The 20,481-nt window shown below is 44.6% G+C and overlaps 1 long non-coding RNA gene across 1 annotated transcript in view; it reads left to right on the forward strand.

The window, feature by feature from the left end:
* LOC144166138 (uncharacterized) overlaps positions 1-20,481 on the forward strand; it is a 57,035-nt gene that overhangs the window by 6,715 nt on the left and 29,839 nt on the right. The window contains exon 2 of the long non-coding RNA XR_013321600.1: positions 16,799-16,862. This is a non-coding gene — a long non-coding RNA (uncharacterized LOC144166138). The remainder of the gene's footprint in view (positions 1-16,798; positions 16,863-20,481) is intronic.

Below are 20,481 nucleotides of genomic sequence, written 5' to 3' on the forward strand. Positions count from 1 at the left end.
TCTGTCCTTGCGCTGCACTGTGGGAGTGGTGCTATCGGCGGGCTATTTATGTTGCTTGGTATGGACTCCGCAATGCTCACTTCAAGCTTCGAGAGTATAGCCAATATTTTCAAGTCGTATTCCAGGATTCTTTCAAATTCACTGTCCCCCATTTCGTCTGGTAAATATTGCTCCATTTGGGTATTTGCTTCTTTAAGTCGCGCTTCCATTCCCTTGATCTGTGCTTCAGTGAAGCATAACGTTGTCCTTTCGGCTCTCTCTGCTATTTGCTGTTCGGCTGCGTTGATTAGCTGCCTAATTTGCGCGCGTATCGCCCTCCTCTTCTTTGTTACTATCTCTTTGCTCATATTGGAAGAGGGTTGTCGGAAGTCCTCTTACGTTTCTGTCCGCTCGGCGGATCCCGCTGATTCCGCGGGGGTCTCCTCGTTATCTGGACCAGGTCGATCAGCTGCTCCGACGACGCCGTCTTCTCCGCTGCTCCAAGGCAGACTGCTTGCTTTCGTGGCGTGGAGGTAGATATCCTGGTCACGGCACCACTTGTAAACACGAGAGAGACCGAGGAACCATCTGAATCCTTTCTTTGATGGCTGCCAGAATTCCGATCGCGCGCTCACGCCACGAGGAGCAGATCTTCTTGCTCTTCGTCTTCAGTGTTCATGATGGTGATATTTTACACTAAATGCCGCCCAGATTCAACATTGTCTCCAACGTCTCACTCTCACCACGTCGGCTATTGTGCGACGAACCCTTTCTTTTTATCGGCATTCCAGTGGAGGAGGCGGAATTTCTCGACCTAAATATTTCCTCTAGGAACGTCCAGGAGATGTGTAGAGAACGCTTGGCTGCAGATGTCGCAATCTGGAAAGCGCCAGGTTGGGGTTTTCTGTGGCTGGCAAATGAAAGGATAGAATAAGGACGTTTATTCATGCGGAGCAACATATCAGTGCTTTGCGGCATTCCTAAAAATCGATATGAATACTCCCAGCTTGGAAAGGCATTTTATTGTTTTTGTTTTCCAACCATTTTGCAATATACCAAATTGTGCAATTGGCTCTAGAGGTGCATACAGCCCGCAGATATGCTTGCATTTCCACGCATCGCATGGGTAACATCCAGCACCGCTGTGTATGTTGAGCGCCGATACTACGTGCGACGAGCATCTACATGAAAGGTCTGGTGTACCGTGGCCAACATTTTTGGCATGGTGGGCTGAAATAACGAACCGGGATTGTTAGAGCCTTGTTCCATTACTGGCCAAAACGGTCCTTGTCTGTTTGCAGGCAAGAACCGCGAAAACATCACTGATCGCCAGGGTGCAGCTCAGCAGGCCTTTAAACACATGCTCTATTATTATTTCTTTATTGTTTCTTCCAAAGTCCCCCGAATATCGATTACCAAATGGTAATTTTTCGCAATACGTGTCAGGTCCTCAAAAGACCTAAAAACCTTCCTCTGTTCCTCATAATTCATTAAGCAGACAAACTTGACCGCGCGCTTCGAAGTGAGTAATACTTTTCATTAGAACCATAGAAAGTATTGTAGTGCAACGTATGAAACGAAATTACGAACTTCTCGAGGTATAAATCAGAGCCAAACAACCTCCTTGAGCAGAACATTATCGGCCATCATCAAAAAGTTATTCTCTACACGCCGAACACATTAAAAGAAATTGTTATTTAAATCTTTAAAAGTAATTCCTACCTGCTTCACAACAAGAAAACAAAGTTCATGCAACATATTATACGGCGCAACGGCAACCAGAAAGACATCTACTGCCCATCGCTACCTGGTATACGTAACTGGGGACCGCATTTGAAGTCACATCTTTCGTGCCTTACACAAGCCTGTTCCTGAGATGCCCTGGTGTGGATGGGGCAGTAGCACAAGTGTTAGCAAGGTTAGATGCACCAAATCCATATACTCTGACCTTGTTCTCAGAAATAATTCACCTCACCTAAAATAGCCGAAGCCTGCCTATTTTTAAATGTTCAAAAGCCTGCAAGACAAGACGCAACATCAATCTGACAATAACAAGAACATCTTTAACCCGGAACACTGAAAGGGGTTCCGGAATCTGTTGTCTCAGGTTACGCCCATGGGTCTCTTGGGAGTAGAGTGCTGTCTCTCTTCGCTGTTTACCAAAATCAGCGAGACTGCAGTGGGGTCACCCTATCTCTCTATGATGCTACCCACAGCAACCCAAAGAGCCGATGCAGCATCTACACTACGATCAACTTTTCTGAAGAGGAAACGTTGGCAGTGACTGTTGCACAATTGGTTCTTCTCCTCTCGCCTCCACATCACATGCAGTAACGCACGTTCATGTGGCAGGCGTCCTGACAGCCTTTATTTTGTGTATGCTGAGGTTTTGGAAAAACGCCAGCTATGAGAACCCGCTACACAATGCGAGCAAAAGCCAAAAAATACTCGGTTTTTTCTCGTAGTATTCAGGCGAGCGTATTGGTCTTGCAATAGCTTAATGTCACACAACAGCTGCCAATGTCACATGGGGAAAAGACTATACAGTATGTCTCAAAGAGGGAAGAAACAGGCTGTCTAGGGCTAAAGGGGTAATCCCAGATGAACGCCACACATGAAACTCCCTTTCAGCGCCCTTGTCAGTGCCACTTGATATTTTTTTATACATTTAAAGTAGCCCGCAGCACCACAGTGTAAAACTACTGGTGCCAAATTAAAGCTTAACTGTGTAGGCAAAATTCTTCTGAGAAGCTAATCAATTATTCCTTGCTACAAAGAACGCACGTAAACTGTATATATATATATACCAACTTGCTAAACCTTGCTCAATATTTCCGGTAGATAGAGCAAACTGCCATCACCCTTCTTGTTTTCAGTTTGTAGCTATGCAGAACTCCATTCAATGTAAAGCTCCTGTAAGGTTGAATGTAAGGTTGAATGTATTTAACTCTGTTTTTATTACTTGCCCCCAATACATACCTCGAACATACCCTCTATAAATATCACAATTTGAGTTCCTAATTTACGAGCTTCTGGAGCTGTGCGTATTGGTAGACGATTTCAGAATTAATTATGACGTCTCGTCATGGAAGGCCTAATTGTCCAACCTGCACTATGGTGATTCACTATTCAACCTGTAGAAAGGTGCCGTGGACTCGGTGATCTGTGACCTCTGACATTTATAGGCTGCGGAAGCTCCCGTAGCGCGGAGCACGGTATAAGATAATATAGGAAAAGAAGAATGCATTAAAACGGTCTCTGCTTGTAGGTACAGCACAGAAAATTAGCAGGGAATGTCCGAATTCGAGTTATGAAAGTGAGCAGTCGTGGTGAGTTCGGTGAGCGTCCTGTGAGCCTAGGTGGGCGTACCCACTCGCGAGTACACTGATTTGTGCTTATTGCATGCAAAGTCATGAGTGAGTATGATGAGTGTGTACACACCCACATTCAAAAAAAGAGTACGATGGCGAGTGAGTACAGACGTAAGTACAGTACCATTGAGTATGGCACCCATGAGTACAGCCCTCATAAGTATGAGTACTCGAGAGTACAGCACTTATAATTGAACTACTCATGTGTATGTGTACTCATGAGTACAGAGTACTCAAGAATACACGGTACCCATGAGTACACAGTACTCATAAGTACAATACTTAAGGGTACTGTATTTGCGAGTGCTTCCACTCGTGAGTACAGCAGTGCAAACATGTTTTGTTCGCGAACTCGTGTCCGGGCACGCGCATACGAGTCTGGAACATGTAGCAATTCCGCTGTGCCACTTAACTCTAAAGGATGGTAAAATGAGACAAATAAAACTGCGCCTCTCTCCTTTCCCGGTCCCTGTTTGGCAGTGTTGGTGTTGGTTTGGCAGTTATAAGTGACTTTTATTTAGCTCGCAAAGATAGGTTTTTAGCAGACCGACTGAAGACAGCCATGTCAGCAGATATTTTTAGATTGGTTGACGACTACCTTGTAGTGTTTCCATATGACAAACCGAGCACTAATACTTTGATGCAACAACTCCTAACAATTCTTACTGACTGCTTGAAGCCTCTAGTAGTAACCTATGAACTAACTGTTGGATGATGTATCCGTTTTCTCGATCTTCACCTTTCTTTTATTCATAAGCACATTTGTTGGAAATACGAACCTCGAGGCAAGACGTCGCTTCTTGCGTATGACTCGGCGCATTCGAAATTTGTTAAAAGAAGAATTGCGAATCTTTGCCTGAAAAATTCACGTGTTAAGTCATACGTTCATATGATGCGCTTTAGTTTCATGGATAAGGTTAATCGCCTAATAATGCAGGTTATTCTGCATATCTATTAACGTCCGTAGCCGAAGGTTTGGCGAATAAAATGAAGACTAGGCAAAAAAATGATCATAATAACAAAAAGAAAGGGAAGGTTGCAGTGTTGCATACATACGTATACATAGTGTGTCGCATAATCTAAAAATAATTGCCAAGCGTACCGATGTAAGTGTTGTTTTTCCAGCCCCAGATAAACTTTCCAGACTATGTAAACACGTGAACAGCGATACCCCAAGTTCTGAGGTTTGTAGGAAGAAGCACCAACGACAGTTCATCCCATGGGCCACAAACGTAGTATACAGCATACCTTTATTGCGTGCCACAGAATATATTGGGCAAACGGGGACATGCGGTAATGATAGGCTAAAGAAACTCAGTTACAACGTGGAAAAAAGCAAAAGCGGCCATGTAGGAGTACATTGTAGGGACTGTCCTGGCTGCGAGCCTATCTACAGTAGTAGCGCAATATTGTGTAGAAATAAGCTTAAACTGACGAGGGAAATTATTGAGGCTTATAAGATAGCAAAAAGAGAAGAAAAGTGGATAAGCGTCCCTTTCGTTGCGCTATCATCAAAAGAAATAAACCATCTAGACGGTTTGTAAGCACATGGTGGTAGTGATGTCGTGGCGGAATTGTTATATTTTATTTTCACATGTTATGTGTCGATTTCTTTGTTGCCTTGGTTTCTGCTGTATTTATATGCCAGACGTCACAGCCATAAACTTCAGTTGTTGTTCAGCACCTGTGTGTCTTGCTCTCCCTATTGTCCTCGTTTCTTGTTTGCGGTGTGAATTCAAGATTATATATTCCACTAAGCAAATACTCGGAAGCCGGAGCTTCAATATGACATATTGGTTAAATGTACCCTATAGACGGTATTCGTTGAAAAGTTTAGCGGTCAATTTCTTCGCTTCGCAACACTGCAAATGGCCACAGACATGGCCGATGCGCCACGGACACGGCGCAGCCTGAGGCACTGCGGCCGCACGCCGAAGAAAAAAAAGACACCGGCGTTCGTAATCTGCTCCGTTCCAATCCGATTCTAAACGTGGCGCCAACAGAAATGTTATTAATCGCACTCAGCGTGAACTCGACGCAATACTTTGCGTTCGGCGAAGAGTTCGTAACGTGAAACACAGTCATGTGTTTCACAGTCGTGGTTAGGACGGACAAGTGCCGCCATAAACTTAAACTTAAGTTTACGTCGGCTTAAACTTAAGTTTAAGTAAACGTAAACTTAAACTTAAGTTTACGTTACGTCGGCGTAGCCCGACGTAACGAGCGCGCCGCCGGACGCCGATCGCGAGAAAATACAACTTCGTTTAATTTGAAAGAACTAGGATACAGTATCTCACTAAGTTCTATTAGAACCACAAAAGATGTTTTTTTAACAAAAAAAAAGCAAGAAGTATTTGAAAACTTTCAAATTTCGTGCCACAGTGACGTGTTATGAGCAGGAATGACGTCATACGGGCCAACAATAAAACATAATTTTCACTGCGTTAACTGCACGTTAGCCTTCAAGTGATGCGGTCAAATGGAACTAGAGGCCTCATTACAGACGTCCAGTCATGTGTCGTCGCAACGGGTCAGTTAGGCGGCCGCCAACCGCACAAAAAAGGTTCGGTGACGTCATAGAAAAGTTGCGGGAAATTGGCTAGGGGGTCGCGACTGCTTCACACGTTTTCTTTAATATCTCCGTTATTTATTCGAAGATTCCGATGATATTGGTATCATTGTTATCGGGACTAAGCAGTCTTTCTAATAAACCCAACTTGTATTTTGTCTTCATGGCTCCTTTAAACGGTTGCATGGAGGAGAAGAGGGGTGGCTGATCTGCGGGCCGTGCGCACAACGTCGCCTAGCAACAGACCCTTGGCCACAGATATGGCGGCGCACACTTGGTTGCCTGCATGCATTCCACACCATTGAATACCGAGGATACACTAATTGTTTCAACAGGGCAGGCTCACCGCAATGATTTTTCAATAATTTTGTTTTTGTAAGAGCCATTTTTTGGCCTACAATTTGGTCATACGTGCTTACAAACCACTTGAGTATGTCACCCCAACAATGCTACGCGGCCGTACTTCTCGCTTTTTAGCTGGAACAAAAAAACAATAGTTGAACACGTTTTTGATGCAGGGGATAGAGGACAACTTATCTTTAATTTTTGAAAGTTTGGAAAAAGCTAAGATTGCCTTTTTTCTTTTCATTCGCTTTCAAAATATAGCAAAATGCGTTACGTAGCTGCAGAAGAACGCGTTTTTGAAAATGCACCCTCTTCACCACATAAACTAAAATTGGTATGAAGATTGAACACAAACAGAAGAATAACACTAAAAAAATGAATATTCAAGCTTGATTATATGCAGCAAAAAAATGGCCCACATTTGGGCAATTTTCGAGAAATTTCCTTATTTTGAATTATTAAAGAAGCCATGAAGACAAAATACAAGTTGGGTTTATTAGAAAGACTGCTTACTCCCGATAACAATGATACCAATATCATCGCAATCTTCGAACAAATAACGAAGATATTAAAGAAAACGTGTGAAGCAGTCGCGACCCGCTAGCCCATTTCCCACAACTTTCACATGACGTCACGGAATCTTGTTTGTGCAACTGGCGGCCGCCTAACTCACCTGTAGCGACGACACATGACTGGACGTCTGTAATGGGGCCTCTAGTTCCATTTGACCGCATCACTTAAATGCTAACGTGCAGTTAACGCACTAAAAATTATGTTTTATTGTTGGCCCGTATGACGTCATTCTTGCTCATAACACGTCACTGTGGCGCAAAATTTGAAAGTTTTTACATACTTCTTGCTTTTTTTTCGTTAAAAAACATCTTTTGTGGCTGTAATGGCGCTGAGTGAGATACTGAATCCTAGTTCTTTCAAAATAAACGAAGTTGTATTTTCTCTTCATGGCTCCTTTAAAACTATTTCCCACAGTAAGCCGAGTACCAATACGGCTGATGGTTTGGGGTTATGCAAAATCGTTACACGAAAAGTACTAACGCGATAGCTGTGGAAGGTTTCGTTTATAAGCGGTAGAAGTTTGAATTTTTTCGCGAGCTGCCTGGCGCGTCAGCGGCCTGAGCTGTCGTTGCTAATTTTTGGGGGGAAGTAAATTTTTTTCCCACAAAATAACGAAAACATCGGTTTGCTCGTGCGCACAAGGTGCTATTTATGCAGTTTTGGTTGAAAAGCCCCGGTTACACTGGGTCTCCTTTTTAGGAAAAATGTTATATCGGCAAGACTGCTAGGTACGTTATCCACAGGCTGTGAAAAAAACGCTCTATTGCACAGGCTTTGATCTTGTAGGGGTGGGGGGGTAGCTGCATAGCTGATCATTGCCGCCTGTGGCTGTAAGTTCTTCAGTTTTAAGAGATGCTGGTGTTACGCTGTTTTTAAATAGCACGGCAGTCGTTAAGTGCATGAGGCTCGTTGCCCATATAATGCAAATAGCCTGGTGGATATGGATAATGCATATAGCCTGGTGGAAGAAGAAAATTATTGGTCGAAATGGGCGCTGTCCACGTGCGGGAAACTTGTTATGTATTTCGTCGAAGAATTTCCAGTGTTGATTTCTCCCGTTTTTCGCAAAGGCTCTTGCACATTTTGTATGTATGCTTGTGATGAAACAATACCAGTTTATGTTCAGTGCTTGTCTGATGCATTTTTAGGTACGGAGTTCCTTAGGAACGCACAATGTCCATCTGCGTCACTGTGCATAGCATTTACAATCGCAAAAAATCACGCCGGCCCCGGCAGGATTCGAGCCTGTGACTGGTAGACCAGACACAGTTATTGTCAGTCGTCTCATTCATTGTGCTATAATCGTTTTTTTTATTATTACGAGGCTTGCATTTTACAACATAATACATGCAGGGTTCAACACATGAATGACACCAAACTGAAAAATAACGCCACCAACACGACCAGGGCTGCCGTTGTCATTTAAAAGGGTTTTAACGTTGCCAGTGGCTGGACACTTGAACGCCATTCCGGCACGCATTCATGCAATTTCTGTTCTTCTATATACCTTGAAATATATTCCCCCAAATACACCCGCGACGACCGAGCGTATACATCGCTGTAGACATAAGCCGAGCGTGCTCGCCAATACTCTGGAAGCCAAACAACATTAGCATGTCCAATGGCATACCATCATCGTCATCTGCTGCCAGGTAACGAATTCCGTGTGGGCTCAGGGGAGCACTTTGCGCATAGTCCTCTGAAGAACGTCCCAGAAGACGACACCTTCCCAACAGTGTAAGAACACGTGATCTGCTGTTTCGGGCTTTTCACACAGTGTACAGTGCGTACCCCAGGGAACAAAGAAGCCCCTTTCTGCCACCCATGTCTTTGTGGTTAATGTGTTGGTGTGAAGTTTAAAAAAGAAAGACTTCACCCCTGAAGGTACTATGATTTTTTTCACGCGTTTAAGAACGTTTTGCCCAGGGCCTCCAGCGTATAAGGCTCGGTACATAGGAACCGGGAGGATAACGCTACTCACAACATTATACAATTTCCTCCGTGTAACAGTACTCAAATACTCTTTTGAAAAACGCAAGCTCAGAAACCTCACCGCGTCGACTACTTCCTTTTAATAGCCGTGAAAACCACCACTCATGCGGCCGCTCGTCACAACAAAATTGGGCAAAACTCGTACGAGTCGAAACTGACACACAGTCGTCAATAAAGGATCGTATACATCGCGAAAAAATAAAAATCTGTTAACAAGCGGTCGCACGAACAAGTGGGTCAGCCCTAGCCCACCCTCCTGAACTCGCCTGAAAAGATTTGTTCGGCTACTTCTCTCCCAACTTGAGGCCCAAACAAATACCGCGAACACGCGGTGAAGTTTCTGCACATTCACTCGCGAACAATGTAGAACTTGCATCGCGTACCACAATTTGCTGCCAAGAAATACGTCGCATGCGTTTGCCCTTGCAAACGCTGATAAACCAGAGCCCCTCCGATTGTCAGCCTTCTCGCGCAGCTCTTGAGCTTGCGCACGCCAATATGGCTCACTGCCTCTATAATACTCCAGTGGAGTGCCCAAGTACTTGACGGGATGAGTAACCCATTTGATGATGGCAAAAAACTTTGGCGTTCTTGACCAATCGCCGTTCCAGAACCCGACACACTTTCTTCAGTTCACCACAGGCTTTCTGGGACAACTCCAAACCGTTTGACGATTTCGACTACGCGAACGACACTTACCTTGTTGTGACAAAACACCGCGACATCGTCCGCATAGGTGAGAAGTATATACCGTGGTGGTTCATAACAGCGGCCTTCAGATCATCGTATGCACTAGGGCCTAGGGCCGGCAGCTGGACCCGCACAGTGAGGTCGGCAGGAAGGTTCTGTAAGGTGACGTGGTACCTGTTATCCTGGGAGTGTATGTTCTTGATGTAAAAATGGCTCTCCAGGATCACCAACCGCGTTGTGTGCCTACCGACTGATTCAAACTGAACCAGCCTGGGTAATTGGTATGGCGGGTGACGTTGGTCGCGTGCCGTCATCGCCGTTTTGGCTGGGGAAGCTGCGGTGCAATGCCATGGCGAAGCCGCTTGTCCGCGTCGTCAAATTGTAGGCGGCCGACCAAGGTAGTGTGGCCGACCCCTCGCTTATTACGGCTGCGCTGGCTGTGCAATGCAAATGACGAGGCGAGCAGCGTAGAACGGGGTGCCTCTACAGGCCGGGTGCCGAGTGAGTGAGTTAACAAAGATGATGATGGTGTTGCTGATGAAAATGATGACTGTGATGGCCCCACAACCTTTTCCGTTTTCACGCGGATGAACTCTATTACTGAACAGGCAGAATCTGAGGTAGTTGGATCATATTTGATTAAATACTGCTCAGCCTAAAATTACCTGGGGACGCAGACATAGAAGAGATACGAAGCACCAGCGCTGTGACTACCAACTTGTGCTTCTGCTTCTTCTCTCGCCGTTGTCTGCGTCCCCAGTTAAATTTAGGCTGACCGGTATTTAAGGTATTATGGATGCGGGTGGAGTAAAACTATATTGGATTACGGTATTACACTTACGATGTAACTCCGCTTGCGGCGCATCCGGTAGGAAGGTTGTGGTCGTGGCTTCAGCTTTCAGAAGGGCATTTTCGCGGTCGAGCCTCTCGTTCTCATGATTGGTGTGGAGCAGTTAGCAACGGAGTTTTTTGTATTTAAGCATTTCTTGTAATTTATTGTTCCAGGAACGAGGTGGCTGGTGAAATTAGCAGTCTGGGTGGGGAAAAGTACGGGGAAAGGCCTGAGGAGCTAATCTGGCAGCGGACGGGTTGAATGTAGGTGCGGAGTCTCTTTTGTTGGCGATGGGTGCCTTGGGGGTGGGTGGCATTCGGCCTATCTTGGCCGGCTGATGGAGACCAACTAGGCATACGTGGGCGACCGTGTTTGAGGCTTGAACTTTCGGGAGCAGTCCGTAATGCCCAGCAAGGAATGGGCCTTCGCACACGATGCACAGGGGGTGGCATTGATGACTGTGTAACGGGTTCAAAGTGCCACAAGAAGAGCACCTGCGGGACCCTTGTGCAGTAGGACAGATGTTTTTGCGGTGTCCGGTTTTGCACCAAAGGGCGCACGCTTCGGGCTTGCGCCAAGGCAGTTTGGAGCAGTTACATCGGTACATCGGTAAAAAATCCAGTAACGAACCTTTGCTCAGTACGACCCTTAAGGTAAGTAAAAAATCCAGTAACACATCCAGCAAGAAGAAATCACTGGATCTGTTACTGGATTTGTTACATGGATTTGCTAAATTACAAATTACCGTATTTGTTGCCTTACAGTAACCAATCCAGTAAAGGACCCTGCTGCATGAGGGTTTACACGCCAGCGCTTCTGCGGCGCAATGTCCTCCTCAGTGTTTTCATTTAGTTTTCTGGACATGTGTTTGTGTCTAGACCTGGCACAACAACCCCTGCCATAGTCACTGAAGGGTGTAAAACTGTGTGGTCTGGTGCTGTCCTTTCCATAGTTATGTGAACTCCGCACACAATGTATTCACCAATGCACGGCTGCGTACAATTTCCTCGCCACGTGAAGTCATAGAGAAAGCAAGTACCAACCGCGGAGCGCACCGTCTGTTGATACTGGTGGCAACACTGGTGGCCCCAACAGGCACCGACCCTGAAAAACATCAACACGCGCACTCAGGGCCACTGCCCTGTGGCGCCACCCGTATCCTCGGTGGTGCGCCCCGCGTTTCTTAGTTCAACAGTGGCCAGTATTTTATTTTCTATCACAAAAATCAAGCATACGTGCTTTTTTTATAAACTAAGACTGCGAATGTGACTTATGTATTGATGTTTTCCCTCAGATATGCGTCACGTTTTGTTTTTTCGCAAAATTGTTGAGAAATATAAGCACTGCCACAAGATTTATGCCCCAAAATGGCTTTCCATATACAGCGTGTTTTAGCAAATTTTAGCGAAAGTTTCAAAGTATACCGATGCTCTCTAAAACGACGCAACCAAATGCATGTCGCTGCTTTTGTAGTTAGTGTGTCACGGAATGTTTTGTGTTCTGCGAAATTAGGAAATATGTAAAATTTTATTTTGCCAACTTCTGCAGCAACCGAGGCTGCAAAGAATTGCAATTAGAAAGTTGCACAGAAGTTTCCAAATCTTCTGAATATGCAGTTTGTCTTTCAATCTTTGAACTGTTGGTGCTTTCCAGCTGAATATGAAGCCCACAAAATCAGAAAAACACGTCGTGGTATGCCCTCATGCGCGTCATAAATGCGGTACTCCCAAGCGTTCAGCCTACAAAGAATCGCACGTGCAAAGCCGCTTAGAAAGCGACCGGTGAGGTGAAGGACCTGTTGCTGCCGGCAGCGCAAGCGCGAAGCGCTGCTTTGCTAATCGCAATAAGGAACTGTCGTGAGGGGAGCACATCGCTGGCTAAATGGCACAGCTAAAGACTACGTCGCTGCCTTTTGGTCTGTTAAACTGCAGCGCAGCTGTGGCATTCGGTACACGGAGCGCTTGGCAGCGCTACAATCACGGCAATACTCTTTTTGGGTCCTATACAGGCCCCCAATTGGGAGTGGTGTCAAATATATATGCTTTCTTGATGGCTGGCTGAGCTCGAATAATAGCCGCAACTTTATTAAATATGGGGAGGCGATTTAAAGGTTCATTTTCTTACGATATCTTCAACGCAAACTGACCTATGTGGGGACAGGATGATGAATTGTCTGAAAAGCGCAATAAATAATTCCACGAGCGTATCTAGAAAACACTTTCCCTTATGTGTTCATTACAAACACAACCGAGAGCAGTCTGTGCTCAGGGGTGGTCAACGCTGCCATACATGATGGCAGCCCAATATTTTTAGTATATAACAATAGGGCACATGACAATTAGGTGAATAAGTTACCTAAGAAAAGGTTTGAAAGGCATATAATAAAATTTATATAACAAAAGGTTCGTTTTTGTTAAGTTTAGTTATCCTAATAAACAGCTAAACACCTTATTTCAATAAATTACCCGCATATTTCTAATCGGTTAAAAATATTCAAACACTATCCGGCTTCAGTCACGTTGATTCTTTTTCATTTTGTTTACTGTTTTTGCAGTGTACTCCCTTTCGCCTTAACTCACCACAGTTCCCATTATTTCTCTTTTATCTATCGTAATTTACTTAATTTACTTTCTTCACTTCATTCCTTTATATACACATTCCTACTTTTCATTTCGCTCTACCTTTGTTTCTTATCCACTCGGATTCATTTGGTTCGCTTTGATTCCTGCTGATTCACATCGATCTAAATTAGTTTACTCAGTCTAGCTAAAATATGTACTGAACTTATTTGAAATTCAAACGTGCTCCTCTTGGTTTGCGTAGTTCTTCTTAATGCACTTGTATTTATATTAGTGCACTTTTGAAACCTGTTGGTACGGTTTGATTCTTTCTAATGGAAGCGATATGCTTTACTTCATTTTATTTCAAATAATTTAGGACCATGCCTTTTGATTCGCATTGAGTTGTCACTGTTTGCGTTCTCTTTTTTCGTACTTTATATTTCATTCATGCTAAGTATTTTAGGTTCCCGCTGCTTTATTTTATCCAACTTAATAATTTATTACATACACTGGGTACCTTTAATACCTCCCAATTCACAATGATCACAGTTGTTTGTTTTTTTCTAGCTCATTTTTTTGTTTTTATTTTTTCATCTCTTTTTTAATAATTTATTTTTTTACAATGCTGACACTCTCGATAGGGATCATAGCAAGCAGGATTGCATACCGTGCATGCAAGACCGTATAATTGGGCATGCTTCCTTCTTTAGTCACAAGTACGCACGCAAACGCACAAATATTCACACAGATTTAAATGTATGCGCGTGTATGCTACAAACTCCAGTAACTGTAGAAACACAAAACGTGCAGATCAAACAGGCAAAAATAGTGCTACTACAAAGCTACAGCCACGCCAAATACACAAAGAAACAAGCGGATCGAACTGCTAAAAGCGGTATACACATGCCTGATTTTATTCAACAGAGGATTAGTGTTATGCCGGTATTCACCAATCCAGCAGTTGCTTTAACTGACATCATTAGTAAGTGTTCCTTATCACCCAGTCCATTCTATTCCACTCACGTAATGCAACGGGAAAAAACCAGTACATAAACCTGTCGTTGCTACATGAATATTTGGATGGGATCCGGTCATTAATGCGGCGTTTAGGGCCGGTCTGAGGACCGTGCTTATGTGTATCGATCATGCAACTATTATGAATGACCTGAAAAACAGAATTATAGGCGAGCGTTCCCCGCTATCACTTACAGAGTTTTTAGTCGCGAAGCAGCCAAATGATTAGTGGGCGAGTTTGTGGGCTTGTGTTTATTATGGACTCTTCTTATGGCCTTTCGATGGACAATTTTCAGCTTTTATTTAGGGTGGTCGAGTGCGGAAACAATTTCACGTTGGCACATTCTAGAAGGTGTCTAACAAACTTCCTGTGAGCTAAAAGTTTAGTAGAAGTGGGGCACGTTTTCACACCCCCTTTTAGACGGAATAGCTTGCGCAATGCCGTGGCAGTAACGTTTGTCATGTATGCATCCCAAGCATGAACGCAAGTAGGCGTGATTCCTGAAAATTTATGTTGATGAAACCTAGCTAAGGGTATCCCATTACAGAAGTAAACCAAAGTAGGAGGCTATTTTGTTGTTCATACCATTATAGATACGCATTCTTTAATATGTATGGTCATTTGGCAATAAGAACAGGATTTCTCTACATTGCCAAGATACATATTAAACATTACGTGGTAATTATAGTTACCAATTTCTCTGCAAATGATCCACTCATCTGTAAATAACTTGACAATGCACTCAATATTGGGAGTTATGTCGATAATAAAGATTAAGGAAATAGCGTGATGAGCACCGCCCCTGCCAAACACCGGATGTGACAAGTACGGTATGTGGTAGTGGATTTACGAAAACAACTCTGATATATTCGCGAGGAAGTTTTTTATACATCCCGACCTAACGCATTTACTAATCACGCTTTCCAATTTGCAGTTATTTATTATGGCCAACCTGATGAAACGCCTTGGGGAAAACTAGTGGTGTTATGTCGGTTTTGGGGTGGTTATTAGTGCATACTGCGAAGTTGTGAACTACTTCTGTTGGCTGTGTAATAGATAGCTGCGTAATATTAACCACCGGCACAGAGGGCTCCATCGACTCGATCCTGCAATCCTTGTGCAGTTTATACAGCCATCACTGGTGGTGGTCAGGGTGGACCACTCATTTGTCGTGGTGTCGGGGAGAATACTGCTCAGAACAGCGATCATGTCTGGACGTAGAGAAGGGGAGGTGAACGACTACTGTACCTTGTGAAGCCTTGTTTGCCTCCGCGTCAGCCCATTCATTCGCTGCAAATCCACAGGGGCCAGGAACCCTCTGAATTTTCAAGAGATGTCTTTGCTGCGCCGCAAAAAACACAGCTTCACAACTTATACATCATGTGCGATATAAGCAGCTTACCTTACGACAAACATGAGGGACCGGAGCACTGGCTTGGCACCACAAAACAAGGTCCAGGCTTGATATGGTCTTAAGAGACTAAATGAATGGCCTCCCGGATGATTAACAATTCTGTAGCGGTAGAGGTTGTCTTGTGGTCCAGTGTGAAACGTCGGGTTACTCTCATGCTTGGAATTGCCACAGCCGCGATTGACCTGTACTCAGTCACGAGTCACAGAGGCATCGGCGTACGCATGCGTAGTTCTGGCATGTGTTTGTCGACAACTGTGATGTCAATTGTTTGAGCGCCAACGTGGGCAAATAAGACTTTTTGATAATTCTCGTCACAGAAAGATGGATTGATTGTCTTGATAGCACCGTCAAAGAATTTGGCGAAACGACCACTGGAGCGTAACTAGAGGGAATTATGCGTTGTCCCTCTAATGAACTATATTCATCAGGAAGAGACGTGGAATTTGTAAGGTTCGGAGACAAGAATAAATAGTACGACAACATAACAATAAATGCCAAGACATTAGTAACACCAATGGGTTCGGTAATGCGGAACGCAGTTTGTAAATAAACAGCTCGTATGAACCTTCAGGGCATTAACGCGTGCTTTAAAGAATCGTACACGTGTCCAAATGAGAAAAGGGTCTGACGTTCCGATGCGGAATTAGCTGCTAATTGATACGCCTGTTACAGGGTAAGGCGTTCGTAAAAGTGCACAAACGGAGCAGAAGCTGGTTGTTCTGATACACCCGGAGCCCGGTCATGCAAGGCCAGGATTGCCAGAGTACGGACGCAAGCGCAGATTCTTTAGAGCAAGTAGGAATCAGAGCACACGCGCTACGACGGCGACTCGCAACAGCGCTCTTGAGCTTTGGCGGCTGGTTGCCACGGTTGTGGAAAAACGTGGCCGGGGAGCAGTCCTGCAGCTCGGTAGATACCCCAGCACCATGCCCTGTTCCGACCGCCTGGCTTCTGAAAGTTCTCGTTCGCGCTTCCTGTATCAATCCGCGCACCGCACAACTTCGTTCTCCTTTCTTGGGTCTCAAGTTGGGAGCCATTTACGCAAGTGACAAATCATCACCCATTTCGTGCAATTGAAAAATGCCATTTTTGTTTTTTATGCGTCTTCGGCCATTCGTCGGAGTTTCTTGAGGACATTATCCGGAATACGCATTACACCTCTGTGTCTAAAAATTGCAAACGTCGTTTTTGTATGCACAGTTTGCCGCCGCTCTCCTGAAACTATAGCTGTTATGTAATCGCAGCACTGCAATATCTTCACATAACGACTATAGGTCAATCACCTACGGCAAGATAAACGAGCAGATATCTTTAAATTTAAAAGATTTTCAAAGCGCGCAGAGCTCTTATTTATAAATTGACGCACTCAAGAGTTAGGGAATTTTGCAAAGCGAAGCATGCTGTTTGGAGAAGACTTTGTATAGTTTGAAAGTAATGTGGTTCGGAATTTTTTTCAGGATTATTTGCGCCAAATTCAATGTGGCAGCCTCCTACAGCACATGGGAACCGTGTAATGTAAAAGTGAGTATTTTTAAAAATATGTGCGGCGCTGGAAAGAATGCGTTTCGTTGAGATTAAATTATTTCTTGCACGCTAAACAAATTTTCTCAACAAATTTTTGTAATGGAATTGTGTTACTTCAACGGCGTTTATTGTGCCGTGATTCGCATTTTGTAGTATTGTTAATGGTCGTTTTTCAAAGGAAACCTGGTAGCGAATTCAATTATGACGGACGGAGACAATTTTGGCGAGCATAGTTGTAAGCACGGTGGTGTTTTGAAAAACTATCAGCGGTTCACTACACTGTTCACGAAAGTTTGCTAAAATCGCACTGGTCGCACAGAATTTGTGGCACATTATTATCATTTCTCGGCTCGTACGCACACAACGCCAGCTAATATTTTGGCATTATTGGCCACAGATCAAGGCTATTCCAATGCGTTCTGCTGGGCCTCGAGGAAGTCGGCTAGCCCTGTTGAATTTATCAAATGTATAAACTGCACTGATCATATTAGTAAAGCCGTACAGTATGATATGTTGGGAAAGCATTCAAATCTTTCCTAAAAGGGAGATATCTGACATTGTACATATATTCAAGGGCAAATGCATTGCATAAGTAAAGGTTAATATTTCGTCAAAGAAATTCAGCATTTTCCTGGACTGTTCTTCGAGGCCAGGCCAAATGTTTCAACGCATGCTGTCTCAAATCCTGTACTTATATTTTTGCATTAAAGTCATCATGATGATAGAGTGCGTAGTACTTGGTTTATTTATTGCTAATTGAACCTCTTCGTATAAAACCTCCACAACCTGATCTTCGTACGTGTATTTTGGTGCAGGGACCCGTACCACATAAAACGTGGTTTTCTGAGCCTAATGGCAACAGCCGGTAGATGTTCTTAAAATAAGTGCTGTAAAATTGTTAGACATTCCCTGCTCTAGCCCTATCAACGAAAAACGCCAGCCTTAACTGAGTTCATAAAAAATTCTCGCGATAAAGGAAAACATTAAAGGCAGAAATCACTCTAACCATACTTACCTGGCTGACCACTATTTCCCGCTGATAACAAGATAGCTCATTTAAAACAACGGAACATTTAGCATCGCTCGCAAGTATTCGAGTATATAACGTAGCGATAAGTCATCACCAGTGGTGCCGTGTACCCAACCACAAACTCTTACCACCTTCTGCTATATTGCTTGCCTTCCCTACGCCCGGAGTTTGCAAATACTGTACTGTAAATAGGGGAGCACTAATGGGTTCGGAAATATGGGAGCTTTAGGCGAATATACTCAATCAATGTTGCCAAATTTCTGTCTGGAGAGGGAATGCTGTTTAAATCTCAGGGTAATTCACCTAGTGTGTTTACACCACTCAAGTATACCGCCTGTGCTATCCGATTAGGTTAAGACTGGACCAGGCAGCATTCTGTAACTGGTGATGAAATGGGGGTGGTACATGACCATCGTTCAAAGTCGCCAAGGATTCGTGGCACCCTGTATTGATGCGCAATCTTTATGTCATCTAGAAAGTGTTACTTTATGCAAGACCTCTCTTTTTATTTTGCTGGCTAAAAAAGTACGTGTCGGGTGGGGGTGCATTATGTGCCCCCAAGCACATATTCAATGAATGACACTACTCCTGAATGCAAAGGACAAGAAGTGCGGCGTGCGGAGTGCGTGCACTTTGAGCGAAATAGAGCTTCCCAAATATAAAAGAGCACAAGTGTGCAATATAACCTTCCTTGTAATACTGAGGAGCGGGAGGGCGCACTCATGCAAGGGAATGACATGACTGTGCATACAACGTGTACGAATCGTGGGATCCTGAGTCCACGCGCCGTGTTCTCAAAGGTTCTTCTATCAGTTCTCCTCTTAGCAGCAATTAAGGCGTTACGTGATCCTGTAGTCGCCAAATAATACACTGCGCTGCTTCAAGATATATACGAGAGATGCTGGCAAAGTATAGTACTCCATCAAAGACCCAAAATTCCTATCTAGAAGGGTGGTCGAAAAGGGGAGACAAGATCTCTGAAACTGTTTACCGCCCTTTTCACGAGTGTGTTCAGAAAGCTTAAGTGCCGGAAAGTTTAAAAGCATGTATGATTGAACGGGGAATACTTGAGTCGCCTAAAGGCCTGAATACATGGAGCGAATATGCGACGAAAAGTCGACGAACAGCGCCCGGCGGCGTCCGCCAGACGCCCGGCGGTGGAAAAAACGTCGTCTGCCACCGATCTGCCGAGGAAAGATGAGTTCGCCCGGCGTCGACGGCACCGGAAGCGGCAGACAAACAGCCTACCAAAACTAGCCAATCAGGAGCGCTCGCCGCTCGCCCCCATTTCCGCCTGCTCCGCTTGTCTGCGTCGTCTGCTGGGCGATGTTCACCGTTCACGGCGGTCGCGCGCTTGGTACACTGTCGTCGTCGAAAGCGGCCCGGATAGAATTCAATGACCGTAACCATTCAGCGGAGGTAGTGACAAAAGCTTCCCGCGTAGTTGGAGCAAACGATGAAGTGCAGACGATTTTCGCCCAGTGCAGCCAGACCACATTCAGATCGCCGCTTCCTTCAACTGCGGCGGCACATGCATATCGGCAACACAATAACAAGATTAGAAACTACTTTTACACAATAATTTTACGCTTTTTTGATATGTTCCATAATTTTACAAAAAGTTGTAGTGGTATCGAAAGTTTTTGCTTAAGATGCGCTTCATTTCGCAGCATTTGGCTCATCTAGCCACACTGACAGCGACCCAGCGGTGAGGCAGCGGTGGACGCCGTGTCTTCGCCCCGTGTAGCGCAGCCCGACGAACACTCGGCACTGCGCCGCGGCGGATTTTCCGCCGGGCGAACTTCGTCGTGAAAGTTCGCTCCATGTATTCAGGCCTTAAGGTTTGTGACGAAATTGTATCGTTCAGTCAAAATAGTCAGAAATTACAGAGAATGCTTCGTCAATTGAGGTGTGAAAGCTTGGTTGCAGGTTTAAAAATAAATTACCAAAAATACAGGTCATGGTCTCTAAGAAAGTCAAGGAACGTGCCATTAGGGTAGGTAACGTACTCTTGGAACCCGTGAGCGATAAGTCTATCTTCAGTAACTCATAAGTATTAGCCTGACTTTTAAAGGGGCCCTGAAAGGCGTTTTGAGCACACTAAATTGACTAGCGCAATCGTTAGATTGGGTCGTCAACATCATCTGTGCCAAGTATTACTCTTTTACGCGCAGCGGAAAGCTCACACTTTTGTTGCAAAGTTTGTCGCTTTTTTCTCACCCTTTCCTTCATGTTTTTGGACGCCGCCATCTTCACATGTCTACATCATCGATTCCCAGATGTTCGTCATGAGCTAGACATCCTGCTATTGGGCGGCTTTTTCACGCACTTCCGGCAAAGAGATGAGTCGTCTGCTCAGCGTCGGCTCGCCGGCTGATCTGCCAGCGGGGTGCCGGAGTGCTTGGACATTTTACGACAAACGAAACAAGTGTAAACAAACGCTTAACCGTTTGTATTGAATGCAACAGGGTCATAACACGACATGAATATTCTCTTACTTGAGTACGTTCCATAAAGAAAGCGTTGAAGCCCCGTGGCACTTCTTTCTTGCAATCGCAGAGAACGCCCTGAGCCGAATGCCCGGGT

This window comes from Haemaphysalis longicornis, unplaced genomic scaffold (assembly GCF_048455015.1).
Source record: "Haemaphysalis longicornis isolate Haplotype H1 unplaced genomic scaffold, Haemaphysalis longicornis Haplotype H1 scaffold_16, whole genome shotgun sequence".
In the NCBI taxonomy this organism is placed as follows: domain Eukaryota; kingdom Metazoa; phylum Arthropoda; class Arachnida; order Ixodida; family Ixodidae; genus Haemaphysalis; species Haemaphysalis longicornis.